Here is a 20,200-nt window from a genome sequence, read left to right as displayed (position 1 = left end):
TTCTCTGCATACATACGCACATATACTTATATCCAGTCTTCACTTTTTTTTTCAGGTATTATTTATTGCTTGTCTGCTCTGCACCAGGCCTAGTGGGAAGCCTGGGGGCCCAGCACTGAGCAGAATACCCTTCCCTTTCCTCTTGTCTCCTTTGTTCTAGTGGGGGAGTGGGCAATGATGCAGGTCGCTCCTCTGCTGGCCTGGTGATGGTGAGTGCTGGGAATGAGGACCAGGAAAGGGCGTGTAGTGTGTGTGTGTGTGTGTGTGTGTGTGTGTGAGCATCTCCATTTGTGCTGTGTGTATGTGTGAGGTGTGTGTGTGTGGGCATCTCCATGTGTGCTGTGTGTGTGAGGTGTATGTGTGTCTCTGAGCATCTCTATGTGTGCCATGTGTGTATGTGTATTTGCTGTGACATGTGAACAGGGGCTTGAAGGACGAGGGGGACCAGCAGTTAGCTGGGGGTAGAGTGTACCAAGCAGAGAAAATAAGATATTGTGTGTGTGTGTGTGTGTGTATCTGCCCGTCTGTATAAAGGTGCAATAGTAATGAGATCATATTATGCATTCTCTTTTATAACCTGTATTTTTAAATTGAAAAATACGGCCTGAACAATTTGCTGTGTCATTAAATATACTTCTATGCAAGGGTCTTTGTGAATGGCATACTATATTGTGATATGAATGAATGAGATTTATTGAACTAATCCAATACTGTAAACTGCTTTTTTTTTTTTTGTAAATTGCTATTATAAGCTAGGCTGTGAGGAATATCATTCTCTGAAGATAAATCATTTTTTACCTCCTTAGGATAAAATAACTTGAAGTGGAATTGTTGAATCAAAGTATAGTCATATATTAAGTCTTCTGTTATGTGCTAAGATTAAAATTATATGGCTACTTCATAACTCAATATGTTTTCCTTTCCCCACCCCCTTCATTCTTCCCTCTGTATTTTCAGTTTCAAACCCCAGCAAAAGTAGCTGGCATTCCTTAGATCTAAAAACTGCACCGTGATGAATTTTATATTTTGTTTTGGAAATCAGATTCTCATTGTGGATGAGAGGGCTAAAGCACTTAATTGTAATTGCATCATTGTGAAACAAAGTCCTATTTGTTGCTTAAAAGCTGGCATGCATCAAAGAAGAAAAAAAAGACATTAAGCAAAACAAACCAGCCGCTATGGAAATGCAAGGGAATCAGGGCAAGTTTCAACATGTCATTTCATTTTCTTATTTTTTTGAGGTCTGAAAAAAATCTATGACTGTCAAGCTGTATTACAAAAGAAACAGTCAATCTTGAGAGAAAACTATTGTGTTCTTTCAGTTTGCCTTATGACAGATTTTATTTTAGTTGAAATTGTCCTAGTTTGCTGCCACCTTCCACTGGTTTGCTTTCAGATGACATTATATGTAAAACTCATATTAACTATATTGGCAAGCATTTATATGGCATCTGCTGTATGCCAGATGATATGTATATATTACCTTATTTAAAGATGGGGGATTATCTGGGAAAGTGAATGGAAGTTTCCACTAGCGGCTTAACAGCTATAACACTTTCAGAAATCATAGACACAAGATGCAGGGCTGTGTCAGGTCAGTGCTTCCCAGACTCTGACATGCACATCAGTCACCTAGGCATCTTGTTAAAAATGCGGGTTCTGATCCAGCAGGTCTGGGGTGGGGCCTGAGACTCTTCATTTCTAGTAAGTGCTACTGGCTCATGGACCATACCTTGAGTAGTAAGGTGTTCAGAGACACGGGCACAGAGCCCGCCCTTTACCTGTAAAGAGAACGAGATGTAGAGGGTCTGGACGCCCACCTCTCTCTGGAGCACAAGCCCACTGGCCCTGTGAGGTGGTGGGGGCACAGGCTGGCTGATTTCCATGTGTGTCCTTTGGGCACTTGGCTTTCAATGCTGCTCATCCTGAGTGAGCTGTTCAGGCGATGTGGATACAGATGATTTAAATTTTCTTCTTTTGGCTTTTATGTCATCTTTTTAAGATTTTTATCCCAGATCATACATTATTCTTATAATCAGAAAAAACTGGAGAGATGCTACTTTAAAAATAGAATAGTCATCCACCCCTCCACCCCCAAATCTCTATGATGGTTGACCTTGAGCCTTTTTAGCCTGACCTTATCTCTTTGAATTTGAGTTCATGTGTGCTTGTTACAGGGGAGAATGGGTTCGTCTCTGAGTAAGTTGGTAGAGTAAGCCCTTGGGGTCCCCTGCCCATGTCACCCTTGGTTCTTACCATTTTTTATGCCCAATTTCCACCTGCCTCACCTGCGTCTCCTTAGGTGAGGGTGTTCTCTGGGTGTCTACTCTGCTGGAGTGTGGGCTGTGGAATCAGTGCCCTCTCCTCCCTCACTGGGGTGGGAATTGGTATATAACCACCCAGCTCCCTTGCCTCTCGGGTGGGATAACTCAGAGAAATGTATTCCACACAGTCCTCCAGATTCCCCCATGGGGATTACACTTCCCTCACCTGTAGTGGTAACAAATGATAACACACCCTCTACGGGCTGCCGTCCCCTCCCTGTCTCAATTCCGTACTCCCCTACTGGTGTTCCCTGGGGTCACCTCCCAAGGAACCTTCTGTTCTCAAATCCTTGACGCACGGTATTCTTTGTTTCCCAGCTGCTAAAAATGAGTTGGCTTCACAACATGTACATATTGGTTCACGGTTTTGGAGGCTAGTAGGCTTTCTTCCTTTTGGGGTCGATATCTTCTGGCTGGCAGTATCTTTTGACTAGTGGGAAAACTTGGGGGTCCCTTGACTTTTCCATCAGATGGCAGTGCACATGGTGGTCTCTTCTCTTTTCACTCCCGGGTTTTGATGACTTCCAGCTTCTGGCTACTCCTATGGCTTCTCTCTCTGTCTGACTTTGACTCTGCTTATGAAGGACTCAAGAAATCCAGATTAAAACCCAACTGGATCCAGTTGAGCCATACCTCAACTGAAGTAATATCATGAAGAGCTCTTTTTCCAGTGATCCACACCCACCAGAAGGTGGACGAAGTCTCAGAAGATGTCTGAGACTAAGAGCATGTCCAGTCTATAAGAGCATGTCCAGTCTGCCACAGGCGTGCTTCAGGGTAACCCAAACTATGAGCGTTGCAAAAGTACAACATGATTCACTATTTACACCTAGAAATGTTCTATTGTTGGAGAGCATCAGTGACATTTAGATATTTGTGGAAGATTCTTAGTGGAGTACATCTGCCTTCCCACTCCATCAAGCCAGATGTTCAGGAAGAAAATTGAGCCTCTACGCTCAGTTTGAACTTTGTCTTAACGTTGTAAACATATATTTTCAAAGTGTCCTTTACACTTTTCACTATCTCATTATTCTCCTGATCTAGTTATCATGCAGGAAGCTAGATCCCAAAGAAAGAAGAAAAGTGTTTCTACAAACAGTTAAATTTCCAGTTAGTTAAGATAGTTGTTTCCTGTGTGTAGATGCTTGTTTCTTGCTACCATGTTTGGTCTCTGGGGCTGGTCTTGGTTGCATGCAGTTTGTTGTTTTTGGTTCATTTTGACATTCTCTGTGTGTTTTTTTTGGCATGGGCAGACTCTGGGACTCAAACCCTGGTCTCTGGCATGGCAGGTGAGAATTCTGCCACTGAGCCACCGTTGCCCCACCCTGTGTTTTATATTTTTAATATGAAATTGTCTATTTAGCAATAAGCTTTGAAACAGATTGAATTTGCTATACCAGAGTTGCAACTCAAAATGAAAATGCAGCCAGGGGTATAAATCAGAGATCTGCTTCAGTGTCTGGGGGTCTCTGACGTCCAGTGAGGGGTGAACTGTCATTGATCTTTGGGAGTTGTTAATGTAGTGCCCAGTTAGTTTTATTTATATGCTGACCCTGTTTAAGGCAACCAGTGCAAAACCACAGCAAGTAAGTCCTAGACTTGTGATCACAAAGTGCAAATGGTGTACACTTCTCAAGACTGCAGCTAACTAGCATCCTGCCCAAACTAAAAATAAATCTGTAACCATCTGTATGACAACAAAGTAGATTTGGTAGGAGGAAATGCATGCACACTTCAGAACGCCTGCTTACAGCTTCTTTCTTTGGGTTTGAAAGATAAATCATTTTAATTGATGTATCGTCTAGCCAATTATAGCAAATGAATAACTTTTAAAGTAGAAAGCAGTTTTGGCTCCAGAAAATAGAAAGCAATGTTAACTGCAAGTGTTTCCCCCTTAAAGTCATTGCAAGAGTATCACAGCAGATGTTTTCTTTAAGTTCAGATTGTTTTCCCATGAAACCTATGAATGATGTTTGTGCATAGTCTCGTTCCTTAAATTAGGAGCAACTTATCTGCTCTCATATGCTGGAGGTTGGAACTCTATGTTGAAATTGCACAATGGCAACTGTTTTGGGGGAAAAAAATAACCTTTTTCTTAGTAGGAAAAATTGAAGTTGTGATGACTTAAGTAAGACATTCATATAAAGCCAAAGCAAACTTAGTCGTTGTTTCTTATTGCTAACACAACACTATATTCATTACATCCATCATAACATAGGAGAACTGATTGAAACTGAGGAAATAATGTCAACTCTTTGTGAAAAGCAACCTCTGAGGATTTCCTGGGAAGGCAGCTTACCTTATCAGCCTTTTGCTTTCCTTTAAACGTGGACCTCTTAGCTGGCAAATCACCGCCAGCCGAAATTAAATTAAATTAGAGGATACTTAGGAGAATGATCAGTTCTTTTCTCTATCTGTTCAACTTTCTATTCATTTATAGACTGATCAGTTGATTTACAAATGTTTTGTCTATGCATCTTCACCCCCTTTCCCCTTTTCTCTGTCCCTCTTTTCCTCTCTCCTCCCTTCCTCCCTCCCTCTGTCCTAAAAATCTAAAGTAAAGCTAGTACCAGGCAGTCTCCTAGAATTTGAGCTCTGAATTCTGATTTTACTTTAGGTCCTCACTGATAGTCAGCTGTCACCTAACCTCTCCGACCTGCAGCTTACTTGCCTGGGAGATGAAGGAATGAGTTTGGCTCCTTCCGGTGCACTGGGCAGGTAAGAGCTTTGTCTGTGTGACCTTGAGCTACTTATTTAACCTTACTCTGCCCCAGTTTCCTCATCTGTGAAATTGGGCTTGTAATTATACCATCAAGGGATATTTGGGAGACTGAACGAGGTAATAGATGTAAATTGCTTAGATCAGTAATCTGACATTCATGCTCCATAAGTGAGAACTATATTATTATTATTAGCCTTGTAATGGGAACCCGTAGACACCCAACCTGGGACCAGTAGATACCCAGCCTTCTTTCCTCTTCTCCTGCCCATTATAATTATTACAATTTCTACTGACGACCACAAACGATGTTTTGCAATATCCAACTTCTGCAGCAATTGTAATGTGATATGAAAATACCTTAAATTTCCCTTAAATACTAAGTCACTGGTGCTGCTAATACTACTGTGGTTTTAAATTTATATTCATAGTTGGAGGAAATGGTAAACTTTAGCTAGAGGTTAGTAAAAATAATAGTGTCATTATTTTTCCCCACCCAAATTTATAGAACCTATGATTATATTTGTGATATTTCTTGGTGTTCCATGAATCTCAGGTTATTAATCCTTGACTAAATGACTTTTAGGGTTTTTATTTTACTGATCCTATGGCAACCAAATTAGGTAATAAAACCTATAATACAAAAAGATGTCCAAATAAATGAAAAATGCTATTATCCCTAAATAAATTGGCAAAGTTCATTTTGTTGGCTAAGCTGGTCCAGGGGGGTGGGGAGTCTTTTATCTAAGGTATGTGATGGTGTTTGATTAAAAGGTGCAAGGAGCAATTTTTTCAAGGTCCTTGATGACAAAAAAATAAACGTGTAAATGATGTATATTCTAATATTTCTTTTTGGACTTAAATTATAGTTGTGACATTATCACTCTTCATGTAGGACCTTAGTTTAGTTATTCAGCTACTGGGTCTCTTTTCTTATTCATAAAACGAGAGTATTGGAATAGATCCATATTAGATTTTTTTTTAGTGGCAGGAGAAACTTTTATTCATGTGAAAGCTCAGGGTTAGCTCCCAACACTCTACACCTCCTTTCCTCCACCATTTTTTACCAAAAACATGGAAGAGATCATTGGAGTAGATCTCCCAGGCCACTTTCTCCTGTCCTGTTAGGTTATGTTGTATTCGTCTGACAAATAGTTTTTGAGCCCAGCACAGTTCTAGATGCTATTCTTGCACTTCACTCACCAAGAAAAAAAAATGATTAGAACTGCTTTAAAAAACGGCCTACAAATGCATTTTATTTCTAATTCTAATAAAAAGATTCTCTGTGAGTTTGGAGTCTTCTGGTCCATCCCTGGATAGTGAGAGGCCCAATTTAATCTTTCATAGTCGCTGTTGTTTGAGACATGTCAGATCCATCTGGAGCTCATCCCAGGCTTAGTTCACCTGGTTCAAGGTCATCCTTCATCCAAGAGACTGGAACATTGGTCACGTCCATGTGTAGGTCATTTGGAAAGCAGTGCACACACCTATAAGATAAACCACATTAGTCTGAAACATTGGGTTTTCCTGGGTGCCGGCTGTCACTCTGAGGCTTGTGTCCACTGCTCTGTAGAAAGTTAACATCACGGAAATGCCTTTCCTCTCTGGGGCATGCATATCCATAGTTCATAGTATTTTATATTATGTGCAATAGTATTAAAATAATCAACAGTATGCATTGAAACAATCTTGAAGTGAACTTCTGGGTCAACTAAAACAAATTATAACTTTACATATGACTTTTAACGTGATTTTTCTTGGTCTTCAATGCATAAAATCTAAAAACACAAAATGTTAGGATTGTAACTGGTTCTTCAAAATATATTCATTTGTATTATTCAGTCACAGGGTGTCATGAGAAATAATAAATCATCATTGTTTTCAGCCACTAAATGTTACAATGGTTGGCTCCACAGCAGTAGATAAGTGATACAGTGTCCTGGTTCAGAAGAAGTGGGCAGAGGAGCATGTTCTACCAAGACACCTTGTATATTCCTAGAAGACTGGATTTCATGATGCTACAGTGCTGTTAGTAGCACAGTGAGCAAGTGTGTGTGTGTGTCTGCTCAGCAGTGAGATTGTGAGATCGTTGCTTCTGCCTTTGCAATGGAGTGTCATGCATGTCATATTTTTATTTTCTAAAAGGGTATACTTAAGGATGGCCCCTTTGGAAGTAATTAGTCTTTTAATCATGCACTGCAAATTCTGTACTTGATTCTTCCTTGAAACCCTACTGTATAAATTAGTAAATTATTAGTAAATTATCGACAGTTGAGAGTGTGAACTCTGTGATATCTTTATAAAAGTAGGGTTTAGAAGCATAGACATAGGTACGTAGACACTTATATTGAAATTATAGTTTGCAGGGCTCCACCACTCTATTTCATTCATCACGTTGCTATCAGATTGTGTTTTCTAAGAGACTCTTTTTTTTTTTTATTGTGGTAACATATATACAACATAAAATTTCCCATTTTAATGATTTTCAAGCATATGGTTCAGTGGCCTTAATTATGTTCACAGGGTTGGGCTACCATCACCACCATCTATTATCAAAACTTTTCCATCACCCAAAGCAGAAACTCTGTACCCATTGAGTATTAACTTCTTATTCCCCCCACGTCCCCCATCCCTGATACTCTCTATACCTATGAATTTGCATACTGTACTTATTTCATGCTAGTAAAATTATCCAAATCTGCCCTTCTGTGTCTGGCTTATTTCATTCAACATGATGTCTTTAGAGTTCATCCATATTTTGCATATATCAGAGCTTCCTTCTTTCTTACAGCTGAATAATATTCCATGGTACTTTAGTACCTCCTTTTGTTTTTCCGGTCATCTGTTGATGAACACTTGGGTTGCTTCCACCTTTTGGCTTGTGAATGATGCTGCTCTGAACACTGCCGTGAACCTGATTGACTCTGTGCCCTCAGTTCTTTTGGGTATAGAACTAGAAGTCGCATCGCTGGGTGGATTATATGGTAATTCTATGGCAAATTTTTCACTTAATTTCCACTTGATCAGGACCCTAAAGTAGTTTCATGCTGCCTTAGGGCAGTGGTTGGCAAGGAGGGGAAATTTTGCTCCCAGGGAGATATTTGCCCATGACTGAAGACATTTTTTTTTACTGTAATGATGTGAGGGGCTTAGTGAGCAGAAGGCAAGCATGCTGCTTAAGTTCCTACGTTGCACAGGGACGTCCTCCCTAACGAAGACTTATCCAACCCAAAGAACGGTAATGTTGCTGCTGAGAAACTGTGCCCCAGGGGAAGGCCCAGCCTCCCAGCTGTTGCAGCCCTTTCTGATCACATCCTGCAGTGCCTTCTGCAGTACTAGACCCCTTCCTGTTTTCAGATTGTCTCACCCCTCTGGACCTTTTGCTTGTGCCATTTCCTAGTCTATAATACCCTTTCCCCAGAGACAGTCATTCCCTGTGTATCCTGACACCAAGCTTTGCCCACATTTCCACTTTTTCTCATCAGCCTGAGCTGCAGTTACTGTTTTCCCTCTTATTTATTATTATTATTATTATTATTTTTTTACAAAAAAGCAATTTATTTCAAAGTACATTTCAACGATTAGTTGTAGAGCAGATTTCAGAGTTTGGTATGGGTTACAGTTCTACAATTTTTAAGTTTTTCTTCTAGAAGCTCTAAGGTACTGGAGATTAAAAGAAATATCAATATAATGATTCAGTAGTCATACTCATTTTTAATCCCTTCCGTCTGTGTAATTCCACCATCACCTTTGATCTTTCTCTCCCACTCTTTAGGGGTATTTGGGCTACGGCCATTCTAGCTTTTTCATGTTGGAAGGGGCTGAAGATAGTATAGGATAGGGAGATGGAACTGATGTTCTGGAGAGGCTGGGCCCTCCAGATTTCAGGACTTATGTGATCCAGGGACCCATGTGGAGGTTTTAGGTTTCTGGAAAGTGACCCTACTGCATGGAACCTTTGTAGAATCTTATATAACACCCTGGGATTGGCTGGAATGGTTTTGCTTGGGGTTGGCAAGCTACGGTAGGTAGCAGTGTCTAACTGAAGCTTGTGTAAGAGTGACCTCCAGAGTAGCCTCTTGGCTCTATTTGATTTCTCTCAGCCACTGATACCTCATTTGTTACACTTCTTTTCCCCTTGCAATTGCTTTTTACAATCTATTTGCTCTACAAATTTGTGAGTGCAAGGTGAGTTAGGACCAGGCCGCATATTTAGTAAGTGTTTGAGTGAATGAATGGATGGAGGCTTGAATGAGACCAGTACTGAACAAGGGCTAAAGCTGGTTGTGCTGATGGACACCCATGCTCTGCCCAGAGTATATCAACGAATTATTCCTGTGAAAGGAATAACTCTGGATGCCACTTTCTTCTTCTGTACCCAGTTTTGATGTTACTCCACTTCCAGGTGCCTCTTCCCAGGCTTCTTTGCCACTTAACCCTCTTAGCAGCCTCAGTATCAGCTTCCAGGTGGGCTTGAAGAAGCAGAGACCCTTAGACACCCAAGGAGTGGGGAGACAGAGCTCTGTACCCCAGATGTCCAATCACAAGGACCAGGGCGCAGGAAGGATTTTAACATTAATTTAGCACAATATCGACCACCCCATCCCCACCTCCACCCTCACCTGGGCTGCTTAAAAATGTATCGTTGCCCCTGTCCAACCCCAGAGACTATAATTTATTTGGTCTTGGGTGTGCCCTTGGCTCCTTAGCTTCAGAATTTTTAATGGTTTCCCAAGTGATTCTTTTGCAAAACCAACTTTGTGAGCCACTGCTACAGACCATTATGTTGATTATAGTTATTCATGTTAACATTTTCCAAGTAATTTTGTATTCGCTTTTTTGGTAATTTAATATTACTTGATAATTTTATCATTTTAGTACAAATAATAAATTAATACTTATAACTTTGTTCAGTTTTGTAATTTAACATGTAACTTTTTGGTAAATAACATTGTGTAGCTTTACTTGTCCTTTCCTCCTCCCTCTTGACCCCGAAACCCACATGGAATATCATGGACAAGCAGTTGCTCCTTCTTCCTGTTGGAGGAAGTTGGAAGGAAACCATTTTTTAGATAGTGTGCCCGTAAAGATACAGAATTAGAACTTTCCTCTTGTTTCTTGTCATGCCTCTCCTGTTTCCAATACCCACATAGTCTGAATTCTTTGAATTTAAGAGAAAAAGTAGGAAGGGTCTCCATGGTCCCCAAAAAACCCTTCCAAGGAGCACATTGTTACTTTAGGGCTTTCATCTTGTAATAGGTGGTACAGTTGTTGTGAATGTGCAAGTTATGAAAGAGAAGTGAAAGAACTTTCAGATCCCTCCTAATTCTCTTCTCCCATATCCTTCTCTGCTCTCTCTCTGCCCCCATGTGCCTTTTGCTTGCTGCTTATCTCTTTCTAAATCTTGTCTCGATCACCCCTCAGAAGTGTCTTGCCATGCCTAGTGGTTAGAATGAGTTTTGCCATTATTTTAAACATGAGAGCTAGAATATGGGCCTCTCTCATTCATTCCCTGGCATTACATGTCAAGCATTATTTTTTTTCTTTTTACGAGTCAGTTTAGTTGGAATCAGAATGCTTTTGCTGCTGAGTAGGTAAGCACTGCTGTAGAGTGGATGCTCTTGGAAGAAAGCAATAGCTTTCAAGAGAGGAAGATAATAATTTTAAGCTGTAGAATTTTGAGTCACTCAATTCTTTTTCATTTCAAGAGAGAATATTAGAGTTGGGAGAGATTGTCACGATGATATGGATAGTGCAGACATCCCACTTTTTCTTTCCTGTTTAATAAAGCTAAGGTTCAAGGCAATTCTTTAATTCAGCCGTTGATCAATGTTAATGAAAAGCCCTAAGTCCACTTCTCTTGGAGCGTTGTGTTAAGGTGGGGAATCAGGGACAGAAATGACTTGCCCAGAGAGACACGTGGAGTTACGACAGAGCCAGAACTACAAAGCAGGTCTCAGAATATTTTCTTTCTTGAGGATATTAATTTATAAGACATTTCCAATCTTGATTTTTGTATAGGTGTATCCTGTATTGGAATAAAAGTATAGCCAGTTGATATTTATAAAAGATTTATGAGTGTTAAAACAATTTATTATATTTATGTTGTCTCTAAGCTGTTTTATACTTTTAGCAGGCAATATCTTTTAAAATTTGGGGACTCTGATTGGAAATAATGTCTAATAACTATTTGGTTGCTAGGTGTAATTCTTCATTAATTTCTGAAGGACATTTTTTTATGGTGATACAAAAGTGTTTTATGCTTTTTCTGAATCATTTGAGTTTAAAAAAACACTCCAAAGAGTGGAGTGAGTGTCAGTCCCAGTATTGAACTACATGATGTTTGACCCTTTTAACTGGTATTATAAATTTTTAGCAAACTCCAAAGCTGGACAAGAAACTTGAGGTTCTCTTATCCAAGTTTATTTGACAGATGGGGAAATTGAGGTCTTGGCAAGAGCAAGTCACATGCCAACATGGGGGCTAGAAGTCAAACTTTTTGACTCCAAGTATGGTGCATTTTTACTGTGGTGCAAGGTAAAATTGGTACGCACAGTTTGTAACACACACACACACAGACACACATGCACACACCCCTACACACATGCACACACATGAGCTGTTTATGATGAGACTATTTCCAGAGTGGTGGGATGTTGTTATGCATCATCTTAGATTGGCTACTCCCGAAGCAGCAAACCTGAGGCAAGGATGGGAGTGCAAGTAGCATATTTAGGAGGTGGTACCAGGAAACACATTGGAGAAGTGAGGTAAGGACAAGTGAGGCTCCTTCCAGGTGGAGACCTTTTAGGGACTGCAGAGAACATGCTTTGTAGTTGTCCCACTGAATGGCTGAGGAGCTAGGCTTTTTCTTTATTAAAGCCCATGTCACTATTTGAGAGCCTCTTTGGGGTCTTGACTCCTAGCCACATCTGCAGCTGAAAGTCCATGGTCAGAGAGTCTTGGCTAGTTCCTCGAATAAGGCCCCTTGAGTGTGCAAGGGAACTGAGTGCAGAGGGAATGTGCAGGGATGATGGGTAGATCACTGGCAACCCCTGCATGCGCCCACTCAGAAAAACAAGAGTGTGAATGTAAGTGGAGCAGTCCCCTACACAGTGTGATTCTGCATCAACACCTTGCCTTGGTTCTTTTGTATTCTTTCCATCTGTACGCCCAGCACACTATTATGGGAAGGGTAAGACTGAGAAATAAATAAGAAATATAATAGCATCCCTGTGCCCCTCCAGGTCCACTAGCCATGTTTTCTAGCCTAGGTTGTCTTACAGGCTGAATTTTTATTGCTGCATCCTAGGCTTCCTTTCCCTCTCTTCTGATTGGGTTCTGGCAGTGGAAGTCTCTAGCAAGAGATTAGAGGGAGCAAGACGGTGAGGACAGGGTGTCAATCCCCCCACCTCTTCCTGCCCTGGTGCTGTGGGTTGTCTCTCTAACACTGCTGGAAGCCACAGATTCTGTGAGGAGCCCCTTTGCAGTAGAGCTATGGCTACTTTTTCTGGGTTCTGGCCACTCTTTCCTCTTGTCCCTTCAGTCCTAGGGTACCAGCTCTGGTTGGTTTCACTTATCCCCACTGTCTTAGTTGCCTAGAGCTGCTCTGACGAATACCACAAATGGGTTGGCTTAAACCACAAGCATTTATTGTGTCACAGTATTGAAGGCTAGAAGCCCCAAACCAAGACATCATCAAGGCCATGGTTTCTCCTGGGTTGGCTGCATTCTTGTGAGGGTAGTCCTCTGGCATACAGAGATTTCTCTCTCCTCTTTCGCTTCCATTTCTAGCTTCTTCTGACTTTGGTGTTCTGATGGTTAATTGCATTCGAATTTCTCTCTTTGTAAGGCTTCCAGCCATAGGGATTAAGACCCACCCTGATTCAATTGGAGCTCACCTTAACTAACAGCATCTTCAAAAGATCCTGTTTACAAATGAATTCACAGCCACAGGAACATGGGTTAAGATTTGAATGTTTCTTTTATGGAGGCATAAACATCTGCTCCCTCCCTGGTAAATAACCCCTTACTAAACTTCCTTAGTTGCCCCATATGACTGTTCCATCTGATGCTTGCTTGTGACCTGGTCTGAGGCGCCATCTTTGAGGAGTTTGCTCTCTAGACAGAACTTGGAGGAAATAAACAACTGGAAACATCATGAAAATAAAAGGTAATGAAACATAAATAATATTTAAACCTTAAATAGGAAGGGACATTTATTGAAGAAGACATCTTTGGAGGTGGGGGAGGTGCCTTTGGCCGTATATTGGTAATGTTTTAGGATTTTTTTCTCTTTGGGTATTTCTTTTTAAGTACTGAATTGAACTTATAAGCTCTGTCCTATTATGCCCATGTACACAGTTAATTTTAATGGAATATTATGTAAATCAGAGTAACAGAAGGATGCAATGAATCCATCCATCTGGAAATTTCAGAAACGTATCATAATTTTAGACACTTAAATCTTTGCCTCTTATGCATTTCTTATCTCTTTAATGGGTTATAATCCAATTTTGAGAGTGTTTTTTTAGGCTGGTGTGAAATTCATTTCAGGCTGCTTAGAATAAGGCACTATAGTAACTGAAAGCATTCATTCAACATATATTTACAGAGCCATCACGGCAGATTCAACAATGAATGGTATTTGATCACTGCTTTCAGGTAAATCACAGTGTCATTGGGAGAGGAGAAGTTCAAACAAGCAATCATGAAAAATATGTTAAGTATTTTAGACATATACAATGTAGTATATACACCTAGATGAGGGAGAAGTCGCATCTACCAAAGACAGGCAAGGGGCTTGGTGAGTGACAGGCAATGCTTCATATCAGGTGCCTTCTAGTTGGGCTTTGAAGAATGATAATGAGTATTTGAGGCAGAAAAGGGCAGGGGGGGGGGCGGGTGGTGTGGTGAGAATAGGGCATGACCGAAGGTGTGGACTTTCCTGGTGGGTTGGAGAATCAGCGAGGCATAGGATTTAGCCAAACTCTCGGTGGCCTTTGGAGGACTGCCTGAACTTGGGGCCAAAAGACAGAAGAGTGATCTAATCCTTAACACTCATTGTCACTTACTGTCATCCACACAGACAGCACATACTTGCTAACGTTATTAGGAGTGTCAACAAAGCAAAACAAAAACAATGTCTTTAAGAATCTCTAGACATTTAACAAGAAACATATGGCTAGAGCTCTTGTAGCAAATGCTCTAAATACTGAGCAGTGCATGTTTTTAATACACGAGCATCTCAAAATAGGGAGAGGCACCACTCAGTATCTTCTCTCAACACCTGCTTTCACTCAGACTGTGAAAGCACTTGTACCACATTCATCACTACAGAATTGCCTCCTAATTTTCTAAAAAACAGACATATGATAGATTGCTTGGAAATATGGCGATTGCCTTTTCAGTTATTGATGATGATGCTAGCATCTGTATTTCTCAATCACCTGCTTAGTAGAACATGTCTGATAGCCCTATCTTAACAGACCTGTGCATTAATCCTTCTAATTACTGTAGCCCCTAAACTTGCAGGAATAGAATCTTGATATTCTTAGAGAGGCTGTTGGTAAAGTCTGTACTGTCATTACTATATTGACATGCTGAGCATGTGGGTGCTGCTTACCAAAGAGGACACTTAGACACTTTGATAAACAGAAGTTCCTTTTCAGAGGCATGAGCAAAATTGTGGCTATAATACATAGGTATCATAGTCAGAGCCTTTGTGGTTGAAGAGAACAGAAACCTCTTAAGCCAGTTCATATTAAAGCCTAATTTATTGTCAAGAAACAGGGGCCTCATAGATCACAAGGACAGGAACAAAACCCAGAGGGTTTGCATGGAATTAGAGTGAGAAAGTCCAGATGTAAGCTTGTCACGTAGGGGGCTGTGTCTGTGCTTCCTTTTGCATACCTGCTCTGTTCTTTCCTTATTCTTATTTGTTACCTTGCTCTATTTCTGTTTTGGTTACCTATTGCTGTATAACAAATGACCCCAAAACAAACTGACTTAAAACAACAGCAGCCATTGGTACCTCTCAGGAGTCTGTGGACCCATGGGCTCAGCGGGGCAGTTCTGCTCCATATGGCATTATCCTGGGCTGCTGGAATCTGGGGGCTTAAAGGAGCTGGAATGCCCAAGAAGACTGACTCATGTAGTGGGCAGTTGAAGCTAGCTCTAGGAGAGGAGATAGCTAAGAGGTCAGATAGAGCACTCCTCTTCTTTTCCCTGTTCCTCCACCCCCTGTCTTGTGGCGTAGGCTTCTCACAGCATGGGTGCTGGAGTCCAAAAAGGGGGCATTACACACTGGTGGAAGTAGACGTTCCCAGCCTTCTTTAGACTTCCCCAGCTTTCTTAAGGCCAGCTCAGAAGTCCCAACTCTGTTAGTTAAAGCAGTTACAAGCCCAACTTCCAGGAGAGGAGGAATAGACGTGACCTCTTAGTAAAAAGAGTGACAGTGTACAACCGCATTTTTTTTTTTGCCATACCACCCAGCCTGCCCTCCAGCCCCAACTCTTCATGGAAACTTTTTGTTCAGTGTTCCTCACCAATGGTCTGTAGCCTCTGTCATTTGGTTCAAATGTTCCCAAAGCGATACTCATATTGGTTGCTGGCCAGGTGGTGGACTGGCTATTTTGGGACAGTCATCTGTGGTTGAGAGGGCCAAGTCTTGTGCTACTGAGGATTTTCATTGAGGGTTTGAGGAGGATGGGTTTTCTCAAGGCAACCGTGGTCAGAGTAGCCAGTAGCAGATGAGTAGAGAACATCGTGCCCTGAGGGTTATTTGGAGGAACTCTCAGTGCCTGCCCATTCCTCTGAGACTAGAGATGAGTTTCCTTCCTACAATCCACAAAGCTCTGCTCAACCTACCTGTTGCCTAACTTTATCACCTCTTCTTACCCATTCTCTACCTCATTCTCTAGCTTCACTTTTTTTACAAAGTTCCTCACGCACCACTCCCCTTCCTGCTCCATGCCTTCTGTAGCGCCCCTAACAAGAAGAAGACTGTCTGTCTTCTCTCTCGCAGCACCCATCCATCAGGTAACGTCTACCTTACTCTTCAGATCGCTGCTCAAATATCACCTCCCAAGGGAGACATGGAACTCTCTGATTAAGTCCCATCTCCTGTTGCATTTCCACTCCCTTCATTGCACGAATCACAATCTGTAATTTCATACCTGTTTGGCTACTTGATCCCTATTTGTCTACGCCTGGAAGGCAAAGGAATGTTTCTGTCTTCCTCGCTGTGATCATGGGGTACATGGCTCATGCTAGCTACTGTGGATCCCTAAAGACCTGCTACTGAGAAGGTTCTGGTGGGACCATGTGGCAGTTGCTGAGGTGGACAGGAGCTCCTATGGAGATAGACCATAAACCCTCAATTAAAAGCCATTTTTTTTTTCCTTTTTGCATCCACCACCCAGTGGTCCCAGATCTATACCCAGAGATCTCAGCAATGGCCAAACTTTGTAGCTTTGGGACCAGACTCCTCATTCCGTTCATGTTTATTCTCCCATGAAACAAGTCACTTGTTGGACTGAAAAGCCAGAGGTTCATTAGATCGTGACTTGAGATGTGCCTGAAAGCATAGTCTCCGTGAGAAAACCCTAACCGTAATTTTCTGTCTAATTCTTCTGTGGCACAATATTTTTCTAAAAAAACCAAAGTGGCAGAAGGGAAGCAGAAAGATGAAATAAGAAATAACAGACTCTGTTTTATTCAAAGAATCTGATTTTTCAATATCCTTTGAATTCCAGGGTTTTTCAGTTTCCTGCTTTTAGAGGTTAAGATAAAGATGGAAGACATTATTGGGTTCAGTTCATTTATTTCACTGAAATAACTTAGTTATACAAATGTGTCTCAATGGAGGGTGTAAAAGCATAGAAGTTAGTATATGACCTGAAGTTGATACCATCCAGAAAATGATTCATGCTCCATGTGTGTGAAAGCAAGTGTGAGTATGAGCAGAATCCCTGGCAAGCCTTCGACACAGTGGAGTATATTCTGGGGAGTGGTGGAAGGTTAGAGAGTAGAAGGAGCGAGCTTAGAGGCAGGTGTGCAAAAGTCGAACGCTTGCAAGCGGCGACAGTCACTTCATACAACCTATGTTTTGGAACTTAATTTTGGTGGCAACTGGCAAGGTGGTTTTGATGAGAGAGAGACTGGAGCTAGCTGGTGCTTTCTCCACCTAGCTGGCACTTTCCCTTCTCCCTTCTGTCAATCCTTTTCCTAAATTTACTCTTCCATGAAGCCTTAGCCCACTTTTGGCCTCCTCTTATAAACACCCCTGGCGCTAACTCCTCCAGCCCAGTTCAGATCCCATCAGGCCCCTCCTTGTCTGACCCTTTCATTAGGACCTCGTGTCACATGTGGAGGGAGCCCTTATTTCCTGGGAGATTTGTCCTGCTCACACCAGAGGGGTGCAGTAGGAGAAGGAGACAAGTGCACAAAATAGGGTTCAGAGTAAGAACTGGTGGATTTCCATATCTGGAGTCACAGCATAGAAAGCAGAGCGGGAAGAAGCAAAGGAAATCTTGACCCTGGGTGAATGGAAAATTAATTCCAGAACCCCCAGTAGCCAGGTTGGGAATGGAAACGCATGCTAAGGTTGAATGGGCCAGAGGAGTGAACCATCTTAGAAGCAGTGGCACATATCTGTGGGTCAACTGAAAGATAAAGGCTGTAGAAATAAATTGTAGCATCATCAGAAGCTTTTGGTTTAACAGTGAAAACTTCAAAAACAGCGAACACAAATTCGGAGTTTTATTGGATATTTTAAGCAGGTTTTTTTTTTTTTTTTAAGACTCTCTACCTTCAGCTACTAACATCGAATGCATCAGGAATTCTTTCGGCTCTACATTCAACACACATCCCAAGTTTAGTGAGTGTACTCTACCTTCATGGTCCAGTCCCCCCTCTACCAGATTCTGTAATAGCCTTCTAGCTGGGCTCCTTTCTCACCCTCACCTGCCTGTAGTCTGTTCCTAGCACCACAGCTGGGGGGAGCCTTTGAAAATGTTAGGGCAGATCAAGTTGCTCTCCTCACAGCGTTCAGGGGCATCCCACCTCTTTGAAAGGATAAGCCCAACCCTTAGAATGGCCTTAGGTTAGGGGCCTGGCAGGATCCCCTCTGTTTTATCTCTGCCTTCATCTGTTACAATTCTCATCCTTGTTGCTACGTGCCAGCCGCTCTTGCCAACATCTGTTCCTCAGAAGGCTAGGTATGCCTCCCCCAGGGCCTTTGCACCTGCTCTCTTTGCCTGCTAAGCTCTTCCTCCCAATTCCTCGGGACTTGGTCCCTCACCTTCTTCCAGTCTTTGTCCTTTGGGGATCTTCCAAGACTGTCCTGTTAAACGGTCACCCCCACCCCAAAATGTCTTCTCTCCTGCTTTAGCCATTTCCCCCCCATAGCCTTAGACCAGACCATTTACCTGTCTGTGTATTGTCAGACTCCCCGTTCAGAGTGGGGCGGTCTATGAGGGCAGAGATTTCTGTTCTTCACTGCAGCTTCCCATGCCTGGAACAGTGCCAGGCCCTCAGCCAACATTTGTGGAGTGAATGAACGCGTTCTGTTGGAAGCGGCTTGTTGCCTGACTTCCTTGATGGCAGCCACAGAAAATTTCTGTCTTTACAGCCAAGCATTGTCAGTGCTCAGTCGGCATTAATTTCAATACAGTTTATTTAAATAAATACATAGGACCTGAAATATGAAATCCTAATGTCTCCTCTTCTCTGGTTCCAGAAGCTTCCATGACTAAATGAAGCGTTGAAAAAGAATCCAAGCAGGGGGTGGTGGAAGCATAGTTTAGCTTCATTTAACCTGATCCTCCTTTCTGGGTTTCAGAATTCATGCAGCAGTTTGGCGATTCTCTCTTTATTATTACAATTATTAATTGGTTGCTATTTAAAAATTTGGCCTCTAAACTCTCAGCTGATGTTTTAGGAGATTATACTATACAGGGTACAGAAATTGCTGGGGCTGAATGTAACTGCTCATGGCCAATTAAGGAACGGCACTGGCAAGAACCGGGGGGTGGAGGGGGGTTAAGGGGGCGGGTCTGCTGTGCTTTGCAGGAGTCCCGGCGCCACGGGTCATGGCACTCAGGGTAACTAACCCGTCTCCCTTCTGCAAAAGGAATCTTGCCATGGCTTCCTTCCTTGGTGAACTAGAGGGCTTCAGCTTTGTAGGGGTCTGAAAGAGAGAAAGGGAAGAACAAAGCAAAAAAAATTACTATTTCTGGTGGGGGGGAGCATTTGCTTAAGTTCCTCTGAAATTTGCCTTTTGTTTTATTTGGTATCACTTTTATCTCTTCCCAAGGGATGCAGATGTCTTTTGAAAGAATGCATGTGGAAAACAAGCTGTAGGAGGCAGAAAGGAATTCTTGAGAAAAGTTGAGCACATTTACAAAAGACAGAGCTGCTCAGAGAAGCTGGGCTATCCCATCGCTTTAAAGCTGATGTTTGGGAGACCCTGCCCCAATGTCCCCTGCCACCAACACTGCCATGTTTTGTGGGTGACATGGCTAGATGGACAGCTGCTCATTTATATTTTTAGGTGGAGCTTTTAAAGAGATTACAGACAGTAGGGGACATGGCACAAGGGGCCCTGAAAAATGTCAGCAGCAGATTATGCCTGTGCTTATCTTTAGGTTAAAATAATCCATAGAAAGCTGTTCTGGAGTTTTCTGGCTTGTGGAAGTACTGTGTAGCCCTTGTCTTCAAACATCATGCCTTGGGGTCAGAGAAAAGTTAAAATAAAATTAAATCCCGGAGAACAAGGCTGTATACACACACAGCCAAAAGATGTGCCATGTGACATCCCCCAAGACGGCTGCGTGCTGTCAGCCGGAAGGGCCTTTAAATCTGTGGCAGGGCTGTTCTCCTGGCTCTTCCTTAGAAGTGCCCAAGGCATATCAGGGGTTCATTTAGGGGTCAAAAGGCACGTGAGAAGAAACAGCGAGACAAGGCTTTTTTTCTGGTTTTAAAATGTCTCCGTTGTGTTTGCTACTCATTTCAGTGCAACTCATGGGGAAATCGAGATAGTGAACTTTATGTTCAGGTTAAACGTGAATGAGAAGGAAAACATTTCCCTGGTGAGTTTTTGTGATGGGAAGCAGGAAATTCGAATCCATTGAGCCGGAAAGAAAGTCCTTCACTG

The 20,200-nt window shown here is 42.0% G+C and overlaps 1 protein-coding gene across 10 annotated transcripts in view; it reads left to right on the top strand.

Annotated features, from left to right (window-relative positions):
• The window catches only part of PLCB4 (phospholipase C beta 4), a 399,612-nt gene that overhangs the window by 65,204 nt on the left and 314,208 nt on the right, over window positions 1-20,200 (top strand). For 5 of the 10 annotated variants that reach the window (XM_077115557.1, XM_077115640.1, XM_077115513.1 and 2 more), the window contains exon 3: window positions 4,942-5,042. The exons of the other annotated variants lie outside the window; for them this stretch is intronic. The gene's annotated coding sequence lies outside the window, so the exon portion shown is untranslated. The remainder of the gene's footprint in view (window positions 1-4,941; window positions 5,043-20,200) is intronic. 10 annotated transcript variants of the gene reach the window in all.

Source organism: Tamandua tetradactyla, chromosome 1, assembly GCF_023851605.1.
Source record: "Tamandua tetradactyla isolate mTamTet1 chromosome 1, mTamTet1.pri, whole genome shotgun sequence".
Taxonomy (NCBI): Eukaryota; Metazoa; Chordata; class Mammalia; order Pilosa; family Myrmecophagidae; genus Tamandua; species Tamandua tetradactyla.
This window is presented reverse-complemented; position numbering and strand designations above follow the sequence as displayed.